Here is a 23,799-nt window from a genome sequence, read left to right as displayed (position 1 = left end):
AGAGGAGACAGAGAGAGTGGGGGGGAAGGGGAGGAGGGTACAGGAGGGGGAGGGGCAGAGAGAGAGGTCAGAGAGTTGTAGTCAAGGTTTCTTCATTGTGTCTAGGTCTATGATCAGTAAATATGAAGTATAACATGTAATAAAATAAGCTAGAAAAACTGGCATCCCTACATCAATGTTTACTAGGAATACAACTCAGAGAAAGCTAATTAAGTATTTTGTGCTTCCTATCTATACAATGAGGCATTGTAATCATCCCTGCTGTGCCTGGTCATTTGCAGGACTGGCATGAAATATCGGAGGGACGCTGTCATGAGTCTGACCTAGGGCATCTGAGACCAGAAGGCATAGTACTTTCAAGGTCAGGAGTCACTCGAAAGAATGTTGTAGATAGAACAGATAAAGGATTCCATAATCACACTCATAACCAGAGAGCCAGCCCTGCAATTATTTCTCGGGTCAAATTTTTAAAATTCTTTTCAAAATGCTCTTAGAAAAACCAATTACTTTTGTAATACTGGAGAATTGATTGTGAACATTATTTGGGTCTGCATATCATAAAGGTCCTAAAATCTCCCCAGCCTCTCACGTCCCTCCTTTAAACCATAATAATGCCTTCCCATAGATTTCTAGGAAAAAAAAAAAGACTACTTTCAGTTACACAGAAAAATCTGTTTCAAGTCTAGGATTCTTAGTGAGGGACATACATTTTATAAAATTCAATAATATTAATAACAATATCTTATTGTCATAGGACACATGGGCAACTTCAAGTAAAAGGGGGGATTGAAGAAAAGTGTTCATATTTTCAGAAAAATGGGTTGATGGTTGCAGTGTTTTTAGAAAAATGGGTTGATGGCTGCAGTGCGTGGATAAGTACATCACTGAAAAGGCTCACTGTATAAAAATGGTCATAGGCACAGCAGAACCTTGTATATGTTGTCCCCAGTAGGAAATCATCATATCATTAGGACATGTGCTTCAATGGTTTGTGAGTTCCTGTCCCTGCCCCTTGTCCTCTTTGCTCTCTGGTCAAGAAGTGAGAGAAAATTTCTTCATTATATACACTCTGGCACTCAAGTCAATTAATTAATTTATTGCGGAGAGGAACCTTTAAAACCATGAGCACAAAACATCACTACTTTTTCTCTTCATAATTTGATTACCTCCAGTAATTTGCCATAGTCACAGAGCGAACACAATGGTCATTGCTCGGGATATGATCTGCACAAGTAATTTACCTTTCTCTTTCTCTGCCTCTTATCATCTGTCTGCATCTCGTGCCTCATGTGTATGCTGTGTATACATGTGTATATTCATGTGATGGCCAGATGTGGATATCCAGTGTCTTCCTCAATGGCTCACCTTATTTTTGCAGATAAGGTTTCTCACTGAACCTGCACCTCACGTTCAGGTAATGCTGGCAGGCTAAGAGCCCTAGTGATCCTCCTGTTTCTACCTTCCCAGCACTGCAATTACAGATGTGAGCTGCCATGTTCGGGTTCTTATGGGGTGCTGGAGATTGAAAGCCTAGCCTCATGCTTATGCAGCAAGTGCTACTGACTGAACTATCTTCCAAGGTCCTAGAATCCCATACTGTAAACAACTTGTTTAGATCTTTCTTTTGATGTTTTCCTTACCATTGGTCAAAGAAAAAATAAAGATATCTCTCCATATTATGAACATGGATGATATACACTTTTTCCAACAATATGTAGGTAGCTTTCACTGATTTTATGGATTATATTATGCAATTGAATATGAGTATTCATTACATTTACACAAGGAAGAGACTTGTGCTCTTAAATGTGCTCTATGTGCTGCTCAATTATAATTGCCAACTCTGTAATGATTCTGCTACCACCTAAATGGCAATAGTTTCTGGTCTACATCAGCATTAAGTCCCATCATTTACTATCACGCACTCAACCCAGAAATGAAAAATAAAAATCAATTTTAAAACCATTAAAAAATATAGTGACTTTAAAGCCTATTATAATTTAGCTCAATTCTGCAAAATTCAGGTTAAAGAAAAGCAGCTGTAAATTTGCACATCTGGAAATCACTTTTTATTGCACATCTCTCAAGCAAGGAAGGAAAAGGTCTACCTGCAGCCTTGGTCGGCTTTCTAGTCAAACACTTTCATTCTATGCATCATTTTATCTGGGGCCATGTTAGTCATCTAAAATTTACATGCTTTAGTTACTCAAATTTGATTTTGAGTAGGTTTTAAAGGCAAGTTGTAAGAAATATTACCACTTTCTTTTTCATATCTAAGAGCAAAGAACACATTTCATGGTTAAATAGTAAATTCTAAAAACCGTTATACTCATATTGAGGGATTTACATATAGAAAATTAAAACAAATTCCAGATATAAGGTTACCTGACAGTTTACAATTTGTTGAAGATCTATTTGTTCATTTAATCAGTCCTAGGTTTGGACTGGATCAGTCATATTAAACTACTGATTACTAAAATCGATTCCTGCCTTCTAGTAACAAATACAGTTTCTAAATTAAACATGTTGGCATATAACTATGTCAATAGAAAAATGTTATCATTTCTACAAACATTATGAACTGATTATCACTGTCTTATCTGTCAAAATTACCAATCATTCCTTGTTTCTATATTATTACTAATTCACTTCCTGACAAGTGAAGATGTTTTAGAAATACTCAAATCACACATCAGTAAAGATTTTCTATGCACCAACCTCTCTGAATGTCAAGTTCCCTGAATATATCAACGAAAATTGTGTATTGATTAAAAAGAATTCTCTGGAGTGAATATTTATGAATGAACCCCAGGAATGAAAAGAAGCGTGGTTAAGTTGGAATTCCAAAGGGCATGCCAAGAAATATGCACACAATGTACAAACTTGCTGTATCAGCAGAAAATTCACACCACACTGAGATAACTATACTCCATGAAGAATGTCACTGAAATATATAATGAGTGTATTTTATCATTGGAGATGCCCTTAATTCATGAGGCCCTGGGCTCAATACCCAGTACTATAAAACAAAACAAATAAACAAACAAAAATCTCTTCAAAGAGCAATTGACTCATATGTTAAGTAGAAGCTGAACAAAGTGAATGTGAAATTTGACACCGTATATATTGACATACACAATTTTGGACAAAACACAGGTTATTAATTCACAAGTCAACAAGCATGTTCTATAATTTTCAGTAATGCCACCTTCTGTGCACAGCTAGCTGTCCATTCTTTAGGAAGATGCCCAGGTAAAGACAAAGTGAAAAAGCTAATTATTTTTGCTAAGGCAGAGTTTGCTTGAACATTATACTGGTATGTCCAATGTACTGAGCCAACCTACCCCAACCTATGATTTTGAAAATTACTACACAGGAAGAACAGTACATTTGCCATGGAAAATCCAAGTAAGGAGGCCGATATAACAGAATGAGTGTGTTCTGCAGTGACTCTGCTTTCTCTGTAGACATAACTGAGATTTAATGTTGAGGGAATCTGAAGCAAGGCCAGAATTTAAACAGGGACCTGGCTGCAGAGGCCCAGAACTCTAACAGCATGGACCTGACAGCCTAGATCACCATCTCCCATTTTCCAGCATGGCTTCCTTAGAGCTTCTTGTCTCTCTCTCTCTCTCTCTCTAGTTGGTAGTTTACTGAGGAATAGCATGTTGCAAATACCTGTCATAAATTTCACCTATATTTTCTATTAAAATTTGAAAACCAAAGTCAAGTTCACACTTCTCAAACTTATACAGATGTTTAAACACGACCATCATTGCTATCAAAATCTCTTCAAGGATGAAATTGGTAGAAAAGTCTAAGAAAAATCATCTGAAAATATTTCAGGCACTCTTTTGTCCTGTACAGATGTTGACTTCTTGTCATAAAAAGAAAAGGAACTTGAGACAACTGGTTGGCCTGAAGGTATTTTGAAGGACAGGTATTGTGTAATAGTCGTAACAACGTGGAACATTGATGGGTTAGCAAAACATTTCCACTTAAAGGAAATGATAGCATTCTAAAATCTCCAAATACTAATAACTTTAAAAATGGGTAATAATCACATGTGAAGCCTTGCTCCACAAACATGTCATTGATCATAATGCATGCGAAACAACTTGGTGCTTGAGAGTATCCAAAGAACTAGATTGGATGGACTCTTGCATGCTACATTGTGTGTTGGCTAATCCCCAGAAAGAAAGTCAATTTTAAAACAAAATATAGACTAGTATGGAACAGAATCAAACCTAGGGCGAGGCAAGATGTCTCACAAGACAGTTCACAGGACAGATGTGTCAGAGCATGGGCAGCAATGCAGGGTGACAACACATTTGAGCACACAAACAAAAGCGACCTACATCTTTGAAAAGTTCTTACTTTTTGTTTTAGAAAAATATTCAGCCTAGGGAAAAAAAAAGAACTTTGGCTGACCTGTTATCTGGATTTTTGAGAGAAGATTATAGAGCTGCACATAATTCATCTTTGTTTAACCATATAATAGGCCGTATTGCTTGTAAAATGAACCCAACACAATGCTTTAAAAAGATATCAAATAGCAATATTTAGTTAACAATAATTTAAGAATTAAATCCATAAGAGAAAATGGTAACAACTGCAGACCAACTCTTCTTTTACTCGAAAAAGACTTAAAATCAGAGGGCATAGTTCTGTGTTCTTAATATTAAATTTCAATGAAAACATTTAAAAACGATTTGGCTATCAAATTTGTAATTATATTTTGGTTATTTGGAAATACGTTAGATATCTACTGAATGAAAAAGTGTCACAGTTACATCTGAAATCTGAAAATCCATCACAGGCAACAACCAGCTTATTAGTGTTTCAAGATTTATTGTACGGATAACTGGCAAAATAGTGCCATAAAATTTTGCATAAAATGTACGGCCTTTTATTTCAGCATATCCTTTCTCCAATGCAAGGAAGGCTGATGTCTTCACACGCATTTCTTATCTACTTTTGCTATTCCAATCCCAAATCCTCTTGCCTGTAACTAATCTTTTCTGACTGAGGTCACTGAGGTGGTGCCAAGACTCGATAATGCCATTCAGTCTACTGTAGCAATGTGCTTATCTCATTACTGGAATGTAGACCATTCAGACCAATGCACTTCATGGCAATGATGAAATGTTCACCTAAAATGCCCTATTGTTAATGTTTCTCTCACACTAAAAATTGTAGATAAAAATGTGTCCACGTGTGCATTCCAATAAAGAATAAAAGTTGGCAGTTAATTATTTGATGTCTCTTTTAAGTGGGGGAAAATAATTTTATGTGCTTGTTGTATGATTGAAACAAACAAAAGCCTTTCTTATTAAAATGGGTAAAAGGCCATCCTTTACAAGAACAATTACAAGTTGATTTTATTTCTCTGAAGTTTCTACACTGTGAAGTGCGATTGGACTTAAGTCTGTCCAAAAGAATGAACGAATAATTAAACCTTTTCAAGACATTAGTTTCAAATACAGTAAATGCAAACTATACAGAAATATTTTTCTTTTCAAAGTGATTGTATCTCTAGATACTCTTTGTAAACTGTTAATAATGATAGTTGATGATTGTGTCTGAAAGCCTACACAATAGACATACTCAGCTAACAGCTCATTGGTACAGCAAACGAAATGTTTAACTTCTGCAGTGAGATATATAATTCAAATTGCTCCCAATGCTTACTTATTTCTCCTGCAACTCAAAAATATTTGCCAATGGTCAAGCATGTGATTTTCTGCCTTCTGAACTTAAACACTAATATATCTATCTGCGTGCCTTAAGACTTCTATCTCTGAATATATTTGTGTTGCTATGGTCCTTATTTAACAGTAACAAAAATCTTTGCAACTGTCAGTCAAAATATATCTCAGCAAATTTTAGAAAATGGTCTACAAATTTCAGATACTTAGCAAAATTATGTTCATAAAAACAAAATGAGAGTTAAAATCAGGAAAACAAAAAATAAAGGGGTATTTAGAGCCAACCAAACAATGTAGTGCTATTTTTCTCTGCATCTGGTTAATGATAGCAAATTTAATGATTGTTTTAATAAAAAAATTGACATATCTAATAACAATTTCTTATTAAAGAAGTGTCACGTTAAGTATTGTTTCAGCTATGAACTCACAGGCCTAGGGAACTAATCCAGATAAATTTGTAGGAACTCATAATTTCCATGAATCTTATTGTTGACTGATATGATCATTTCATACACCCTAACCCTCAGTTCAACTAACAGCAATGTGCATACAAAGCCATCAATCACAATGCAAAAATACAAACTAACTGTCCAGAGGTAATCAGATTTTAAAAATCAAGTTTAACCTCAGTTTGTTGTACAATCCAAATGAACAATGTGCTACATTGTGTCAAGAGGAAACTGGCAGAGTTATAAGTGTGTGGTCAGCATAGCAATTAAGGTAGTTCTAATTTCGTGTTCCTAATTCATAGTTCTAATACTACAAACTGATAATTCTTTTAATTCTCATTGATATAGCAAGCAGAACATACAAGTGTAACTTAGATCAAACTTATGCATTAAATTACTGTAACCCAGGAGGCAAAATCATGTTTTATGGTGATGACATGGGATGTCTTTAAAAGAGCAGAGACACTGAGATCCCTCTGCTTTACTTTAAAGTGCTTTGCGTACTCGGCGCTTTTAATGTCTTAAGTATTGCTTAAAATCACTGACAAAATCTAAAATTGTTACTATCTAGTAACTAGACTATTTCATTGCAACTTATGAATGTAACCCGTAAAACCTTATCGTATAGAATTACATACCAGCTCCTGTGACAATCAGGTGTAGGAAAGTCAGATTTAAAAACTACTCAAAAAAGTGTATGTGTCTTTGAGCTTCCCACACTCTTTCACGAAAATTCACCCTTTATCTTACAGGAAAGCAATTAAATGCAATGATTTCATCATTCAGACATGTTTACATACCAAACATTTCTATGAAAAAGTTTGTTAAAAGCATCAAGGTATCACCTAATCTTTTAAAATATGTAACAAATATTAACAACAACAGATCCCAAACACCAAGGCATTTTTGACATACACAAAGACCCCACTGAAATCAATGTTGAACTAATTGTATGCACAAAACTTCTAGAAAACTATTACTTACTGTTAACTGACTGTTACAGAGAAGAACAGGTTCATGAATTCATCTGTTATTTGTCCCAACGGGCTTTGAAGAATCTCTCCGTAGTGTATTCTGCCCAGTGAGACGCTCACCCATACTCTGGTGTGCTGAAGGAAGAAAAAAAAAAGTCCTTAAATTTTCTTATTTCAGATTCTTCTTATTCTATTGCTGCTTAGGTGGCAACAGGCGAAGACTCCATAGCGACAATATGAGAAAAAAAAACTGAGGCTTATTTCATATTTACTGTACAAAGTCATTTTTGACATGCCTATACAACTGGTTGTGGCGGCTTTCAAACATGATTTCTAATAAAAAAAAAAAAATCGCTCCAGGTTCTCTGAGAGAAAGCTCGCCGCTGGGAAGTTGATTTTGGCACTTGGCCAAAATCATGTGCAAAGGGGCCTCATTAAGGATTCATGGCAGCCTTCAGCACTCTCAAAAAATGTGACCCAACAGGATAAATCAGCGGCTAAAATTAAAAAGTAAGAGACAAAGACAACTTACTTAATATTCCTTCCAAAGCAACGTTCAACTTTTTAAAATTCTTTTTTGGTAATCAAACCCATGTTAGTGTAATCGAATACACTGGCTCGTCTTCCAAGGTTCACACAATTTCTCTTTAAAACTTGTCAATTTCCCTTCTTAAGAAACATTTTCTTTCTCTGTCACTTTGCAAAGACTTCGCTCTGTAATCAAACCATATCTACTGCGACCGCTTCAACAACAGAACGCCAAACGTGGAAAGACAGACTATAGCCTCCTGATTTTAGTTTTAAATCACGGATCAAAAATAAGTAAACAATCTACAGTCCATTTCAACTTCCACAGACGTGAGCATGCACCCTTTAAACTTGCATCCTTTGTATGGGCCAATTTCACTGCCAAACTTTGCCCCCCAAAGTAGATCTGACCCGGGAACCTTACCTAGATGTCTTCTGGCTTTTCTGTAGATCAAAAAGTTTCCTGCCTAAGCACACAGATATTCTTTCACACACCATAGCGGCCCTTTTATGAATCCCACACTGTAACAGTCTGCCTTCTACACCAGTTGAGAGCCCAGTGCGTCAGCTCTCAAGATAAAATGCATGGTTAACACACAATTAGTGGGAGAGGTTGTCTCCAGGAGAATTTATCTTATAACGAAAGAAGCAGAAACAGCTATTTTCCCCCTTTTTCTCCTCCCTTTTTTTTTTTTTTGAAATAGCAAAGAGGGTGCGGTCAGATGTTAGGGTTTTGCCTGAGAAAAGGGCCCTACACAGCACTAGGACCCACTAAATACTAGCAGAGCAGCCTGGGAAGGGAGCCAACGGGAAGGACTTTGTTTGACCCAGCTGCCAATCTCCCCCGAAGCCGTGCGCCAGACTAAACACTCACACTATTTTAACTCAAATCAGGCTACAGCAGCTGTTTGCTTTCCGGCTCTGAGCTCGGCACCCACATGGCCTGTGTAGTTCACCCGCGAGCTTTGTGAGCTGCCTTGCTGAAATCTGTTCCGGGGTGGGATTTATCAGTGGAAAGAAAAATTTAACCCTGCTCTTCATGGTTAACACGGATTGCTTGTTTCTCAGCTTTTGCTCTGGTCACTGGAAGGTGATTTTATAGTTTTTGAAAACAGGAGTGATGATTTTACATCCAAGGGAGAGATTTGGGATTTGAAGGTAAGGATTCTGAATCTTCTTCTAAAGTTTTCTAGTGTGTTGAAATGAACAGTAAAATGCAGCAATAACAGCGCTCTGTACCGAAACTCTAGGAACAAGGCTGGTTTCCACTCATTCCAAGCCAACATCTTCCACCAAACAAGATGGAGAATTGGGATTATACTAGGAATTAACAATGTCTCCTCAGTGGTCTCCTCCACTTCTAGAAAGTTCCTTCAGAAGCAAAAATGAAGTAAAATAAAGTACAGAAGGTTGCTTCTTTACATGCAAAGACACAAAGCAACGCAATTTCCCTAAATTTCTAATTTTATTTACTTATTAATTAAGGGGTTGAAATCTCATTAATGACTGCCAGAGATTAAAATGGATCCATTGGTAGCATAGAGTAAAAATTAAATGAGGAAGTAGCCAGAGGAAGTCCAATATTACAATTATCAAAATTAGGAAGAAGGGATTTGATAATTAAGATCAATTGTACAACAAATAGATGCCAACCTCTGGACATGTGGAGCACATTACTCAGTAAATCCTCTGTCACGAGGAGGAGAGAAAGCTGGGAGGAGAGCTACTGCATAGACTACAACCGAGGAGTTTTACTCCCAACAGCCTGTGAAAGCCTGAGGAGGAAAGCAAACACCTTTTGTGTGTTGACCTTAGCTTTCATGGTCATATCAGGAAATAACTAATATTTAAAATAATGAACTTTAAAGTGACTGTGATGAGCGACAATGAAACAGTTATGGAAGGAACACACTGCAAGAGTTCCCATGATTGTTTTCAGAAAGTTGTTTCTTCTGCAGTTCTGAATATTTGTTTCTACTATTGCACCACGTCAGACACTTTTGGAATTGTTGTATGTGTGTTGTGTGTGCACGCGTTCATGTTTATCTGTGTGTGCACCTGTTGCATATGTACTTGGATGCTGGAGGTGGCCATTAGGTGTCCTCTTGAATCACTCTCCATCCTACTTTTTAAAGACAAAGTCTCACTGATTCACAAAGGTCACAGGTTCTGGTACACTAGGTAGCCAGCAAATCCTGGGCATCATTCTGTCTTTGCCTCCCTAGAACTAGGATTAAACTGTGCCTAGTTTTAACATGTGAGTCCTGTCATCTGAACTCATGTCCCCATGCTCTGATGGGGCAAACACTCTACTGAGTGGTGATCTACACAGCACAAAATTATGTGAATTTTATTTTATAAACAATATGATTTCTTCATATATGATATGGTGAAGATGCTGATAGCCAATGAATTATCTGTTTTTTTCTTTTGAGTACCCTTATACAAAATGAGCCAGTTACTAAGGGTGTATGTCTTGATACTGCAAACCAACTGAGCTCCTAATGCCCAAATCCATCAGTGTTTACACAAAACTATGAATTTTATCTTCTGCATTATTCCTTTGTAAATATATTTTTATTATTTTTAATTTTAGTTGAAACAAAAAGATCAATACTTTTTGAAATATGAGCCTTTTATAATAAAATTCAAAATAGAACCTTTGTGTATGATACTCCAAAGTACACTACAGTGGCTCTCACTTTGAGAAGATGTTCTAATAATAATATGATACTTTGAACACCTGATAAGGGAGAAATTGTGAACACCTGTTTCTCACTGAAAAACATCCAAGAAACATTGGAAAATATTTCACATAAATGGTAAACATACAGTGGATGTATTCATTAAACAAACAAATTATTATGGTAACACCATCTCAGAAAAAAAAAAAAGAAATACGTGTTCTTCCTCATAATCAGAATCTAGCTGGTAATATATGTATATATGTAAACAAGTATGGATGTGGATACAGGAAAAGAGTTAGAAAAATACTATTTATTAGGGGAAGAGGAAGAGCTGAAAGCAGGCAAGGAACACAAATTATGTCAGAGGATGCAAAGCAAATTGTTTCAACTTCCTCAAAGATTTTTCAGTCTGATAGTGGATAAAGACATAAAAATATATTTGATAATCAAAGAATAAAACACAAAATGAAGCTCCATAGCTGTTATTTCGAATGGTTGCTCTAGCTTATAAAAAATTCTTTGAGTTGTATAATCTTTGGTGTGCTTAATCTTGTTGTCTGATGAATTTAAATTTGCAATGCTTTTTTATAATAAAGTTTAAATATATTTGATAATTTTAAAGAAACTATTATATTAAATTAATGTGTGAACTATTTTACACAAAATTTTTTATTAGTTAAAGGATAATATACAGTCCTCATGTAGAGTTTTCTTTTACTTTTTCCTAAGGTGGGAAATGGAAGTCCATACAGACACACACAGACATATGTGAAAACACAGAGGATGTTGACTAGAAGATACTTAATTTTTCTAACATGACTGACTCTTGTAAAGCTTCAATCTCAGAATGATCATTGTTCACTGTCCCATTTTCTAGATCTAAAAATCTACTTTGTGAGGAATTCCTGAAAGCAATATATCCGGTCACATATTTTATGCCTTCGAGAGAATTAAAAACAATGTAATAGTGGTAGGAGTAACGGATGATACCTACAATCAAGTATGTACAGTTTAGTTGAATTATTGATATTCTTCAATAAAATTAGCAGCTGTCACTAAAGGTTTCACAAGCAGAAAGATATACACATTTTACATTAGTCTTTCTGAAGACGAGTCAAAGCAGAGGACATTCGATCACTCATTCAGTGCAGCAAGAAGTGCTTTAATGCAAAAACCAAGAGAGCTACTAGAAGGGAAGAAAATTATACACCAGTGTATTTTAAGAAGATAAAAGAAAAATCTTCAATAAACATTTACAAGTAAAACTCATCAATGTATGACATTAATATACAGAAACAACAGGTAGCATTTTCAATGTAAAAAAATGCTTATTCAACATCTGAAACCACCCCCTCAGCACACTAAAAAAGAAAAATCATATGGAATATCAACTGATTCTAAAGACAAAGCATTTGACAAACTCATTGCTCAGTTGTGAAGCAAACTGAACAAACAAGGAATAGAGGAAACTCCTGTCTGACTGATGAGGAACATCTGTGAAAACCTATAGCTAAAATCACAGCGAGGGTGAAAACGTAGATGCTATTCCAGTATAAAAGTAGCTAGTGTAATAAGACAAGAAAAGTGGCTAAAACATAAATATTTTAAAGGCACATAAAATCATATTTATTCATGGATTATTGATTATCTTTCTAGAAAATATAAAGGAGAAATACAGCATCCTTTCTTGACACATGACTGACAGACAAAAGCCAGTTGCTTTTCACCTTATCAGTCATGAAACCTCTAAATTTCAAATTCTGAAAAATGCTATTTGCTGTAATAAGAAAGATGAAATATTTGAATTTAAAAAGAATTAAGAGAAAAAATTATATATATATATAACTGAAACATTGATTCTGATATGAAGGATGATCCAAACAAGTACATGGTTTTGTTTTTCTGCCTTATAAGGTAGGTCTTGAACCAAAGATATCTTGGCAGCAATGAGCATATCTAGATTCAGATCTTAGCTTTTAACATGTCCCTCCCACAAAAGGAGATGGGAATCCTTAGGGAAATGGTGATTGGCTCAAGGACTTGGCAGGCAGGAATCTACAGGATGGACCTAAGCACCTTATTGTGACGAAGAATAAAAAGCATTACAAAGAAAGCGTAACAATGTATTGTCAGTGAATTTCAAAGGGATGTAGATGACATTTAAGGAAGTCCAGAAATGAGAGCTAAAGCAAGTTGAACACACACGTAAAATAATAGTGGATTATTTAAAAAATAAGTATTCACCAGTCTATCTTGATGGAAGTAAATGATTAAACAAATGCACAGAGAGTAGGTAAATATCTTACACAAGAAACTCAAAAGTTCCATACGTCTACCTTCTATTCTGGGGGAGGGACCTTCTATTCTGGGGGAGGGAGCATCATTTCCCTCTCTTTCTTGGCTGGTTTCCTTCCTAAGACTAAAGAATGAATGATGAAGAAAGAAACTGCACACTTTCATAGAGATGTTTTATGCCTACAAACACAACTCCAATCTAGACATGGGGAAAGTATCAGGAAAATTCAGAGGGATATTTTACAGAGAAATTTATCAGTAAACCTCAGACAGATCAAGGTTAGAAGACATAAGCAAAATCTGAGAAACTGTTAGAAGCAAGTATAGAGACACAACTACTGACTGAAATTTGATATCTTAAATGAGCTCTCAGAACAAGAGCATCAGTAAAAGAATATTGAGGAGTCATAAAATACGGAGTATAATCATTTACTTGTCATGTTTCATTAATTGTGACCAAGATATTATGTTCATATCATAGGAACTAGTTGTGAGCTATATAAGATCTTCATCTTGAAACCACTGTAGAAAAACACATCCATTCACAATAAAGAGATGTGGAGCCCAGTCCCAACGAATACATGTACAAAAGACTCCCTCATCTGTGGCTCAGGGAACATTTCAGAAGAATGGACAGAAAGATTGTAAGAGCCAGTGGATCAGAGAGTTCTCTGTGAATTTGTGTCTCCTGGTAGCATCAGAAGCTATACCTGTAAAGTCTCACCAACATGGCCACCAAAATGTAAGATGAACCAGGAGGACACCAATGAACAGGCCAAACTGAAAAGCCTACTAGACTTCATGCCAATCCAGTCCTACATAAAGAACTATAGGCATCTGAGCAAAGCTGGGAGTGGAAGAGGTAGGCCTCCTCAGGGAAGAGAACAGCAGTTAGTTGTCCAGTGCCAAATGATCAGCCCTGAAAATAAACATACAAGTAGCATTATATAGACACAACAGGTTATATTTGGGAATGTGTAGCTATCTATCTATCTATCTATCTATCTATCTATCTATCTATCTATCTATCTATATATATATATATATATATATACATATCTGTATGTAACAACAACTAATGAAAAAAAAGAGGCCATGAATTTGAAGGAGAGCATGGAGGGCATATGGGAGGACTTGGAGAATGGAAAGGTAAAGAAAAATGTTGTAATTAAATTATAATATCAAAAATAGAATATGAAACAAGAAGACCTAAAAATAACTCCATCTTATACAAACTTTGTAATAATTCTAAAAGTATTAAAATTGAAAGCTTATTAAAATACTTATGATGAAATATGGCAATCCCAATGCTTCCTTTGTATTTAAACAAATATTTTCTCAGGTAAGGAAGTAAGATCTAGAAAGTAATTTCTGAGAAATGTGAACCAAAGTAATACCACTATTTTCTTGGCTTCCATGACATCTATTAGTTTTTCATCTTATATATTTTAGTTTTTCAATTGTTTTAAATGTATGTGTTGTTTCAGATTTCTCCTTGGCTTCTTTTTCTGCTTTGACTGTATGTTTTTTACACCACCTCTTACGCGTAGATTGATAACCTCTGACTCCTTAGTGCAGGCTCCTACTGTACAATGCTCCAGATGCCATTTTCCAGTGTCCACAGGCCTATCCTCTTCATTAAGGAAAACAAAATCATATCTTCCACCTAATGATACCTTCTGTGCATCCTGTGGTGAGCCAGCCATTCTCTCAGCTAACGGAAGGAGACCTCAAGATATCATAAGAAGACATAAAGTACAAATATATACTGGAAATAAAAGTTCTCAACTAAAAATAAGCAAAGACTAATGTTCTCTGGGAAATGATGCATTTGATGGGAATACTTCCGATGAAAAATGGCAGTCAATGCTTCCTTTGGATTTAAACAAATATTTTCTTAGGTAACTCCTAACTCATCAAAACACCACGTTTTCCACTCATCCAGAAACATCTCTAAGTTTTGATATCAAGCTTCCCGAGGACTGGGGGTGTCAGTCAAAATTAAAAAATTTTATGATGTGAGGCCTGATCAGATAAAAATGGCTCAATTACAATATCCTCAGGGTAGCTGATTTTGGCAGATCATAAGCAGAATTTTAGTCTGATAATATGATTAAAGTAATTCAAAGTAAATTGTAAAAGAAGCAGAACCTAAATTTTCGAGAGTATTTGAGTATATGATAATCTAATTTCTAGAAGACAAAGAGGACATGTATTAAAATAGAAAGCTGAATGTCCTTTGTTTATAATCAACTTTATATGTCTCTCTCCTCTCTCCCCCCAAGGCCCTTCCTCTCTTCCCTCTTTCTGTTTTCCTCCTTTCCTCACTCTTCCATCTCTCCTTCCCTCTCTTCCTTCCTCCCTTTCTTTTGACTTGGTCGGTAATATTTCCATACTCTGCATTTGCGTGGGCACACGTAGTACTTCATCTTTAAATTGGGTGCCAGTTAGGCATTTATGTAAAGCAATCATTTCACAAGAGAAATATAACTTCCACATTTAGTAATATTCGAAGTATTAGTACTGAATATTCTCCCTTTTGATGGTTGTTAAAAATCCACAATAAGCCAGGCGGTGGTGGCGCACGCCTTTAATCCCAGCACTCGGGAGGCAGAGCCAGGCGGATCTCTGTGAGTTCGAGGCCAGCCTGGGCTACCAAGTGAGTTCCAGGAAAGGCGCAAAGCTACACAGAGAAACCCTGTCTCGAAAAACAAAAAAAAAACAAAAACAAAAAAAAAAAAATCCACAATAAAAAAGGGGTCCAAGGGAAGTTCAGTGTCACATTGTGAGGTGTTTCCTTTTGCCTAATAAAATTTAACTTCATAATAAAACATCTGATAAAATGGTTTTGCATATTATCATCTTTTAAACAGAAAAAGAGCAAGGTCCTGTTTTTTTATTCTGTTAATAACCTGTCTTGATTTAAAATAAGAACATTGTATTTGAATTTATTACAATCATCAGCTACTTTATTTAAACACTTAACCCATCACAAACAGTGACTATTGATTAAGATATTTTCCCAGACACAGCCATCTTTCATAGCATCCGAATCAGTATTCACAGCTGTGAATCAGTATTCAACGCAGTGTATCAATACATATCAAATTCTTATGACTAATTATATATTTTTAGATTTCATTAACAATTAAGAATGATACAACTCAGCTTTTACATAAAATCAAGATAATTTATATTTATTTTATGTTTCTATTTGGCAAGTTTGAGTCTAAGTACATTGCATTATAATAATTCATTTCATCTTCAAACAAAAATTATGAGCTGAGTATCTTCATAAGCTTCATTTGATAAAGTTGGCTCTCTGTATCTGTGAGTTTCACACCAGTGGATCTGAACAATTATGGACTGAAATTTTAATCCTCACTGGAAGGTGTGACTCCCCCACATGAGAGCTTGACTAATGCTGAAAGATGGTCATTTGTGGGAGACAGTCCGAGGGGATTTTAATTAAGAGAGCAGGCTGTTGGTGAACACACTGGTACAGAGTGCCAGGAGAAGCAACAAAAATAGAGCTGCTTCCAAATCACATCCTCCAGCGGTAGCATGGAGTAGAACTACTGACATCACCAATCAAGCTCTGCCAGACTTGAGGACGGTGCCCCTAGTGGTACAAGTGTGAACTGAGGGGATTGAGACAGGTGTGAAATCCAATAAAGCAAAGCAAGGGGAAGAGAATGCGAGTCACTTTACTCTGCAAAACGATAAGATGAAAATGCTGAATAGATTCTGATCTGAATACAGCTGTATACAATTTAAGAATGTTGTTCCAACCCAAGAGAGTTTCTATTTTACTACTGAATAGATTATTTATGACTTTCCAATAAACATCACTCAGCAGAATGGCAACTAATTTTAGCTTATGTTGCAGGAAAACATTTGAATATTAGTTCAATGGCTATAAAACCAGGCAGTTCTGGAAAGAAAGACCTTCCTAGCCTCAAAATCTATACTGCTATTATTATTATTATTATTATTATTATTATTATTATTGTTATCATTATATAAAATGAATATATAGCATTCTACTCCTTCAATATGACACTAGTCTGGCAGAGTTTTCAAGAAAATTAAACTGTGTGAACAAATATGCATTCAATATTTTCACTAAACAAATACACTGAAGCTGTGTCCACAAGGCTTAATTTGACATAGTGTTGCCTATAACAAAAAAGTTCTCAAAGTACACTGTAATTGGTTTATTTTTTCCCCAAATGTATACCATGGGAAATGTTCTAGTCAGCACATACAGCCCTCACACAAGTTCTTGGAATAATTACCTAATATTCTATATTATGTCATCCCTCAGGTCATTGAACTATTCTTTAATCTCTTACCTTCATCTCCAGTTCAGTTTCCACACATTTGTATATATTATGATATATAATTGGGGCTATGATTTTATTCATTAGTACTACTTTTCAGTTTTTCAAGAAATTCAATCTATGTCTAGTGTGTTCCATCGTATGGACACTATGTATTCTTTCTTTATTATCCAGCAGAAATCTGAGACTGGGGATTTGGAAAGGGTATTTTACATAATTACTTCTCATCTACTTCATACTGTATGCTTTGGGGGCATAAGAAAGCCAATGGTTGAATTTAAAGTACCCCTCGGGCCACAGTTAAGAATGTAAAAGTTTAATAAACTCAAGTTCCCAGTTATTTCTGCTGAAAGTTTATGTTTGAGAAATAATAGCTGATTGTTTTAAAAGCAAATCCTAGGCATTTGGGTGGGTGGTAAGCAAAGCGTGACTCTGAGGGTTCTAAGGAAAAATAAAACTTGCTGTGAGAGGGATTGGGGTCATCTACACATGGCAATTCTATTTCCATTATCCTCTGCTTTCTCTCTTGCCAAAGGTGATGCTCCTGCATTGGGAGAAATATGACAGTTCTGGAGGATGTGAGCGTTGGACTGAGGACTAACACCACCACTTAGGTAATCTTGTGGCATTCTGCACTGATCTTATTGGATTTCAATGGTTTCTTCTGGAAAAGTGATTCACTGAAGAAGAAAAACTCATTTCCCAAAATATTTCAAAGTGCCTGAGGAAGCCTACGTGACTTGCTTGCCTTTTAGATGGAGAACACATTATCATTTGGGGCCATGTTCACAGGTCACTATGATGATGCTGCATGTTTATCAGAGACTAATGTCATATCTCCCACCAAGAAATCTCAAAAATGCTGTGCTATTTACTTACAACTGACATGTTTAATTTAATGAAAAACACAAACTAGACATTAGTTGCTATAGATACCACATAAGGATGTTTTAACAGAATTCAGTGAAAATAAAATATGATGTTGAAGTAGGAAAGCACTAAGTCTTTTCCTCAGTGCCCATGGAGATGGGGAGCGGTGTCATATCTTTGCAGGCAAACACTCATATACATAAAATAAGTCCTTTAAAAATATAAATTCTTAGAAAAACAAATACTGTAAACAGCAGAAATTAACATTTTTATAACAAGGGTTAAAAGCAGTAGAACAGCTTAAAATAATAGGTGCCCCATAAAATATATACTTCATAATAAACTAGTAGTCTATGTTTTAATGGAGTTTCAATGTTTTCCTTTGCAAAAATTTCACATTTTAGAGAGTGAAGCAAATATAACAGCAAAATAGATTTTGAATACTTATTCTTTTTCTGAATAATGTTTCTAGTTTTAAAGGAGTCACAAGGTAGGAATTTTATGGCTAATACCACCTGGAATATTAATGAAAATAAATTCATTAAAACTTTTTAATTCCAATGTTCACTTTAATCACATTCATACTGAACTTGCAAAGGCATGCTAGGTAAATAACATTTTTGTGTCATCAGCATCCTCACCAAAACTCATTGACCATCTCTAGGGCTTCTGGAAGAAAAGGAATACACATAAGGCATATTAATATATGCCATGGTTAGTGGTAACTATTAACTTCATAGGCACAAGAATCAGTAGTGAGATAGTAGTCTTGGACACGCTAGTGGGGGGATTGTCTTGATTAGGTTAGCTGATGTGAGAGGAGCCATATTAACCTTAGTGGGATTATTCCAGGCATCCTGGACTGCATGAAATGAAGAAAGTAAGATGTTCAGGAGCATCCATTGATCTTGGTTCCTGATTGTGATATAATGTGACCATCTTCACAAGCTCCTGACACTTTTACTTCTCCACCATAATGGACTATGACCCTGCAATGTAACCTCAAATAAACCCTTCCTCCCTGAAGCTGCTTTTCTCGGGGCATTTTATCACAGCAACATGAAAGAAACCAAGACAAGCCATATCCCAAACAGATTTTATCTTAAATAACGCTTGCTCTCGATCCAAAACCTAAGAACATTAAGTCCAGAATAAAGGTTCTAACTGAATCAGACCAAATAATGCCCTTCAACTGAAGAATGGATAAACACAATGTAGTACATATACACAATGGAATACTACTCAGCAGAGAAAAACAATGGCATCATGAGGTTTGCAGACAAATGGATGGATCTAGAAAAAAATCATCCTGAGTGAGGTAACCCAGACTCAGAAAGACAAACATGGTATGTACTCACTCATAGCAGGATACTAGACATGAAACAAGGATGACTTGTCTGCTACTCACATCACCAGAGAGGCTACCTGGAAAACAGGACCCCAAGAAAGACACAGGGATCGCCCAATGACAGAGAAATGGAATGAGATCTACATGAACAGCCTGGACATGAGTGGGGGTAGTGTAAGGCGAGGGTCGAGGGAAAGAGAGCTTGGGGGAGCGGGAGATCCCAGCTGGTTTCTGAAACTTGACTAGTAGAGGAAAAATGAAGCTGGTGAGGTAAAATGGTAGTGGGGATTATCCAAGAATAGTGTTTCTTTAGTCTTTTACCTAAAATGACCCTTTAGCTCTTTTCCTTTTTGTGTTCTTGGTTGTCCCTGTCTACTACCACAGTCTTAGGAGGTCCTATAGAGAGACTTCTGAATAGGATAGGGAGTAAAAAGAAGTCATTCCAAATATATAATCCTAGAAAGGACTTTAATTGTAAAAACATCAAGAAACAGAGGAGCCCCCACGCCACTAGATGCACATGAGTTATGTGAACTTGATTTTGCAAGTCATTTAAAAGTCCTTTAGGCATCAAGATCTTTTAACCAACTGCTGCATACACACGGCGAAGACTTTGATGACCTAAAGTACTAACCACATTTTCTAAGGTTAAAAATCGTTGCTTGCGATGAGGGCTAAAGATGGATCAGGGTTTGAGAGCACCTGTTGCTCTTTCTAGGGAACAGGAATCACTTCCCAACACCCACATGGCAGCTAACAACCATCTGTAACTAACTATACTCCCAGGCAATTTGACACCCTCTTTTGGCCTGTGCAGGCACCACACATACATAGTGCACAGACATACATGTCAGCAGTCCAATATGTTGGAACTTGGTCATAAGAATGATTCATGGCTGAGCAATGCCTTGGGGAACTGTGAGAGAGGCTCTAGGAAAAAGAGCTAAGAGCCTTTTACCTCACGTGCATTTTTATTTCCTGGATTGTTCTTGGATGTGATTCCATGCCTCCTGTGTTAAACATTTACATTCAATTTATAAGATATGTTTATTCTTGCCGGGCGGTGGTGGCGCACGCCTTTAATCCCAGCACTCGGGAGGCAGAGCCAGGCGGATCTCTGTGAGTTCGAGGCCAGCCTGGTCTCCAAAACGAGTTCCAGGAAAGGCGCAAAGCTACACAGAGAAACCCTGTCTCGAAAAACCAAAAAAAAAAAAAAAAAAAAAAAAAGATATGTTTATTCTTATTGGATGTCATAATGTAGTTATAGAACCCAATCTGGCCAGTGTGTCTTGAATCTGGATATGGCCTTTTGCCTTGCTTTTGTGATTTCCCAGATATAATCTATAGTACATGCCAGGCAATTGTCTTTAAATTGGTCTGTTCTGAGAAAGTTCTGGGAAAGGGGCTACTCTGTCAGTATGTAGTATGTGCTTACTGGCATTTATTTACATGTTTTTCTGAACTCAAACAACTTTTCTTAGATCACTGCTTTGTTGTGTTCATGTATAAAAGTACACTGAAAATGAAGTCAGATTGTCTACAGCATTAGACTGTAGTCTGTCCCATTTTTTCAGGTCCTCAGATCCCAGGTCCCATCAGACATTTTCTACACAGGTTAGCTAAAAAGTCAACAAGTGGCTCCTGAATCAGAGATCTGAATGAAAAACTAAGACAGAGGAATTGAGGATCCCTGCAGAAGGAGGTCTTCAATTTGCTGTGGTTGATTGCCTAGTGTCAAGCCAAGCTGATGGAAGTAAGAATATGTGGATTCCACTGTGTTCATGTTTCATAACTGTGTAGAGGAGTGACTACTGTCAGTATGCATCATTTTATGTTAATCCGTTTCACAAATAACTACACAGTAGGATACTAGAAATGTGATTACATTTTGCTATTCACTTACTATATTTTGTTTTTATTTCTTTTCTTTGTTAAAACCTTGAAATTGAGGACTTTTAGATTGTGAAGGTCCTCACTTACACGTTTACATGTGAATATTTATCTCAAATGCATATCAGTGTTTATAAGCCAAATTCAAACTTTATTAAATGATTCATGCACAGAACCACCAGCAAACTGTAGATTGATTTTAGTACACCTGATATTTATTGAATGCTCTCCAGGGATCAGAAATGTACATATTCTCTTTTGAAAAGTATTGAATTTGCATTTGTTCCTTTGTCCCTGGGCTTACATCTGGGCATTGTTGTTTCTATAAATGATGCTGTTTTGTAAGCACCTACTTGAGGTGCTAAGAGGTCCTAATTGGATAAATGAAAAGCACAGCATCAGTTTCGGAATTGAAGCATCAGATCATGTACCTGTTTCCTTTGCTGATCACTAATGGGAGAAACACAGAAAAAAAAAATACATCATTTTATTTTTTGCCTTAGCACAGTTAGTGTAATGAAACAATTTGATTTAATTAACTATTAAACATATTGATTGTTCAGGAACTGTCAGGGAATGCATGGCTTTATATGGGGTTTATTAATAATAGCTTATAACTGAATAGATGGATGGTAGGATGGATATGAAGAATCTGATAGGCTCCCTATTTCAGAGTAACATCATCTCTGGGAAGAGCACGGTACTTCAATGTTGACTAAATAATGCAAAACATAAGAATCCAGAGGGAATTTGTTTCTGGTCAATTCAAAAATCAGTTTATAAATAAAGCATTGGACTAGTTTATGGAAACCACGAACATCACCTGAGGGGTTTGTGGTCCCCGAGGAAAGCAGTACATGCATGTTTACAATGAAAGATATTACAGGACATAATGGCATCACTGAGAATATCAGAACACATTCCTGTGGTAGGTAGGATGTATGCCATTCCTAAATGAAAACTGGGCATGTTCAAACATGGAACAAGAGAGGGAGAGCAGCCTGGATTAAAATACTATTCCTGCTGCTGCTGCTGCTATTTACTGCTAATACTACTACAGGTTAGTTTGAACAGGACAAAGTAAAGACAGACATAATCAGTGGATTTAGTCTTAGTCCAAGTGAGTGAGTGGAGGAAGATTAATAAGAAGTATATGATTGAAAGATAGTTACGATTTTGGTTTGGTGATGAATGGAGTTGTATTATTTACTGGGAATTCAGCAGTAAAGTTCATGGGAATTATCCAAATTGGAAGTAAATACTGAGTTACCTGCCCAAAGCTGATGAGCTTAGCTTTGGAACCTTTGCAGAGTTGCAGAACATATGTACCAAGTGATAGAGAAACTGAGGATAAAAAGAAACATTTAGGAAAGAAACAGCAGAACCAAGAGAGACTGTTTCACTCTTGTTTTTTTTTTTTTTTTTTTGAGATTGTAAGTGATTCATAGAGAATAATCGATGTTATTAAGTGGTGCACATAATAAACATGTTTGGCTAGTAGCAGGCCATAGGCACTGGAGAGAGAAATTTCAGTGACATGACAGAGAAGTCAGACTTCAGATTGGTTAGGGTATATCATTTTCTGGGTTTTTTCCTGAGACTCTGGATCTATGTCTCAGTGGAATAATGACTTCTTGCATATGTGATAACCTGAGACTGATATTCTGAAAAGCATTAGTTAGCATGTTTTTATTACAAGCCTCCTAATCATTCTGGAGAATGTAAGACTAAGGCAATGGTAGGCTGCATAAAAAAGAATGGACTCAACTGTTAGATTCTGGATTAGGTTTTAGGCAGAAGGGGGAAAGCTTCCTTGAACCAACTCATAAAATGTGAGTAGTTTATAGACTAATTAATAGAAAATTTCAATTAATCTCCTGGTTTCTATAATTCTACTTCAACCATGTGAGAAGTTAATGAGGCTTTTATTTATCATGAGCCCATTCCCTCTCTATCTCTATCTCTATCTCATAAGGGAATGGGCTCATGATAAATAAAAGCAATGAGAAGTTGCTCATATGTGTTGCAATGAGGACAGATGCTGTGGTGAAAAGGAAGATGGAGAGTTAATATGGCATGGTCAAGAACAATGAGAGAGAGATGAACAAAAGAGCTTGTAGTTTGGTATGAGATAACTCACTGGAGAGATAAGAGAGAGAGACAGGGCTCTACAATAGCATTCTCACAGTTTCCCCAACCAACTCCTGGAAGGAATATATGTAAGGCACTGTTTCCCCCTTTTTATTCTTCCTTCTAACAAACAATCAAATCATTATAACAGACTAAACTATAAGTAACAATAACTTCCAACAAGAAGCCTCATGTTCAGCAGAGACCCAAGACCAGCCCTTAGAGCAGGGGTTCTCAATAGATGGATTGAGACCTCCCTGTGTGTGGCTCTCCAATGATCCTTTCACAAGGGTCGCATATCAGATATCCCATATATCAGAAACTTACATTATGATTCAGTAGCAAAATTACAGCTATAAAGTAGTGATGAAAATTTATGGTTGAGTGTCACCACAGCATGAGGAACTGTATTAAAGGGTCACAGCATGAGGAAGGTTGAGAAACCCTGCCTCTGAAAAAGAGAATTAACAAGACTTGAGACGTTTGCAAGGTTAGAGGTAGCAACAAGTAGTTAACAAATTATAGTCAGGGTCAGCAACAAAGTAAGCATGAGTCAAGGATAAACAGACAGGAGCTT

General features: G+C 36.3%; 2 long non-coding RNA genes across 17 annotated transcripts in view; one reads left to right on the top strand and one right to left on the bottom strand.

The window, feature by feature from the left end:
* The window catches only part of LOC128112177 (uncharacterized), a 610,610-nt gene that overhangs the window by 311,929 nt on the left and 274,882 nt on the right, over positions 1 to 23,799 (bottom strand). For all 5 annotated transcript variants that reach the window (XR_008218884.1, XR_008218883.1, XR_008218880.1 and 2 more), the window contains one exon: positions 7,142 to 7,266. This is a non-coding gene — a long non-coding RNA (uncharacterized LOC128112177). The remainder of the gene's footprint in view (positions 1 to 7,141; positions 7,267 to 23,799) is intronic.
* The window catches only part of LOC128112176 (uncharacterized), a 35,788-nt gene continuing 20,078 nt past the window's right edge, over positions 8,090 to 23,799 (top strand). For 8 of the 12 annotated variants that reach the window (XR_008218875.1, XR_008218873.1, XR_008218870.1 and 5 more), the window contains exons 1-2: positions 8,090 to 8,817; positions 17,520 to 20,955. This is a non-coding gene — a long non-coding RNA (uncharacterized LOC128112176). The remainder of the gene's footprint in view (positions 8,818 to 17,519; positions 20,956 to 23,799) is intronic. The other 4 variants (XR_008218879.1, XR_008218878.1, XR_008218877.1 and 1 more) reach the window with 4 other exon arrangements.

Source organism: Peromyscus californicus, unplaced genomic scaffold (assembly GCF_007827085.1).
Source record: "Peromyscus californicus insignis strain IS unplaced genomic scaffold, ASM782708v3 Scaffold_16__1_contigs__length_79575227, whole genome shotgun sequence".
NCBI lineage: Eukaryota > Metazoa > Chordata > Mammalia > Rodentia > Cricetidae > Peromyscus > Peromyscus californicus.
This window is presented reverse-complemented; position numbering and strand designations above follow the sequence as displayed.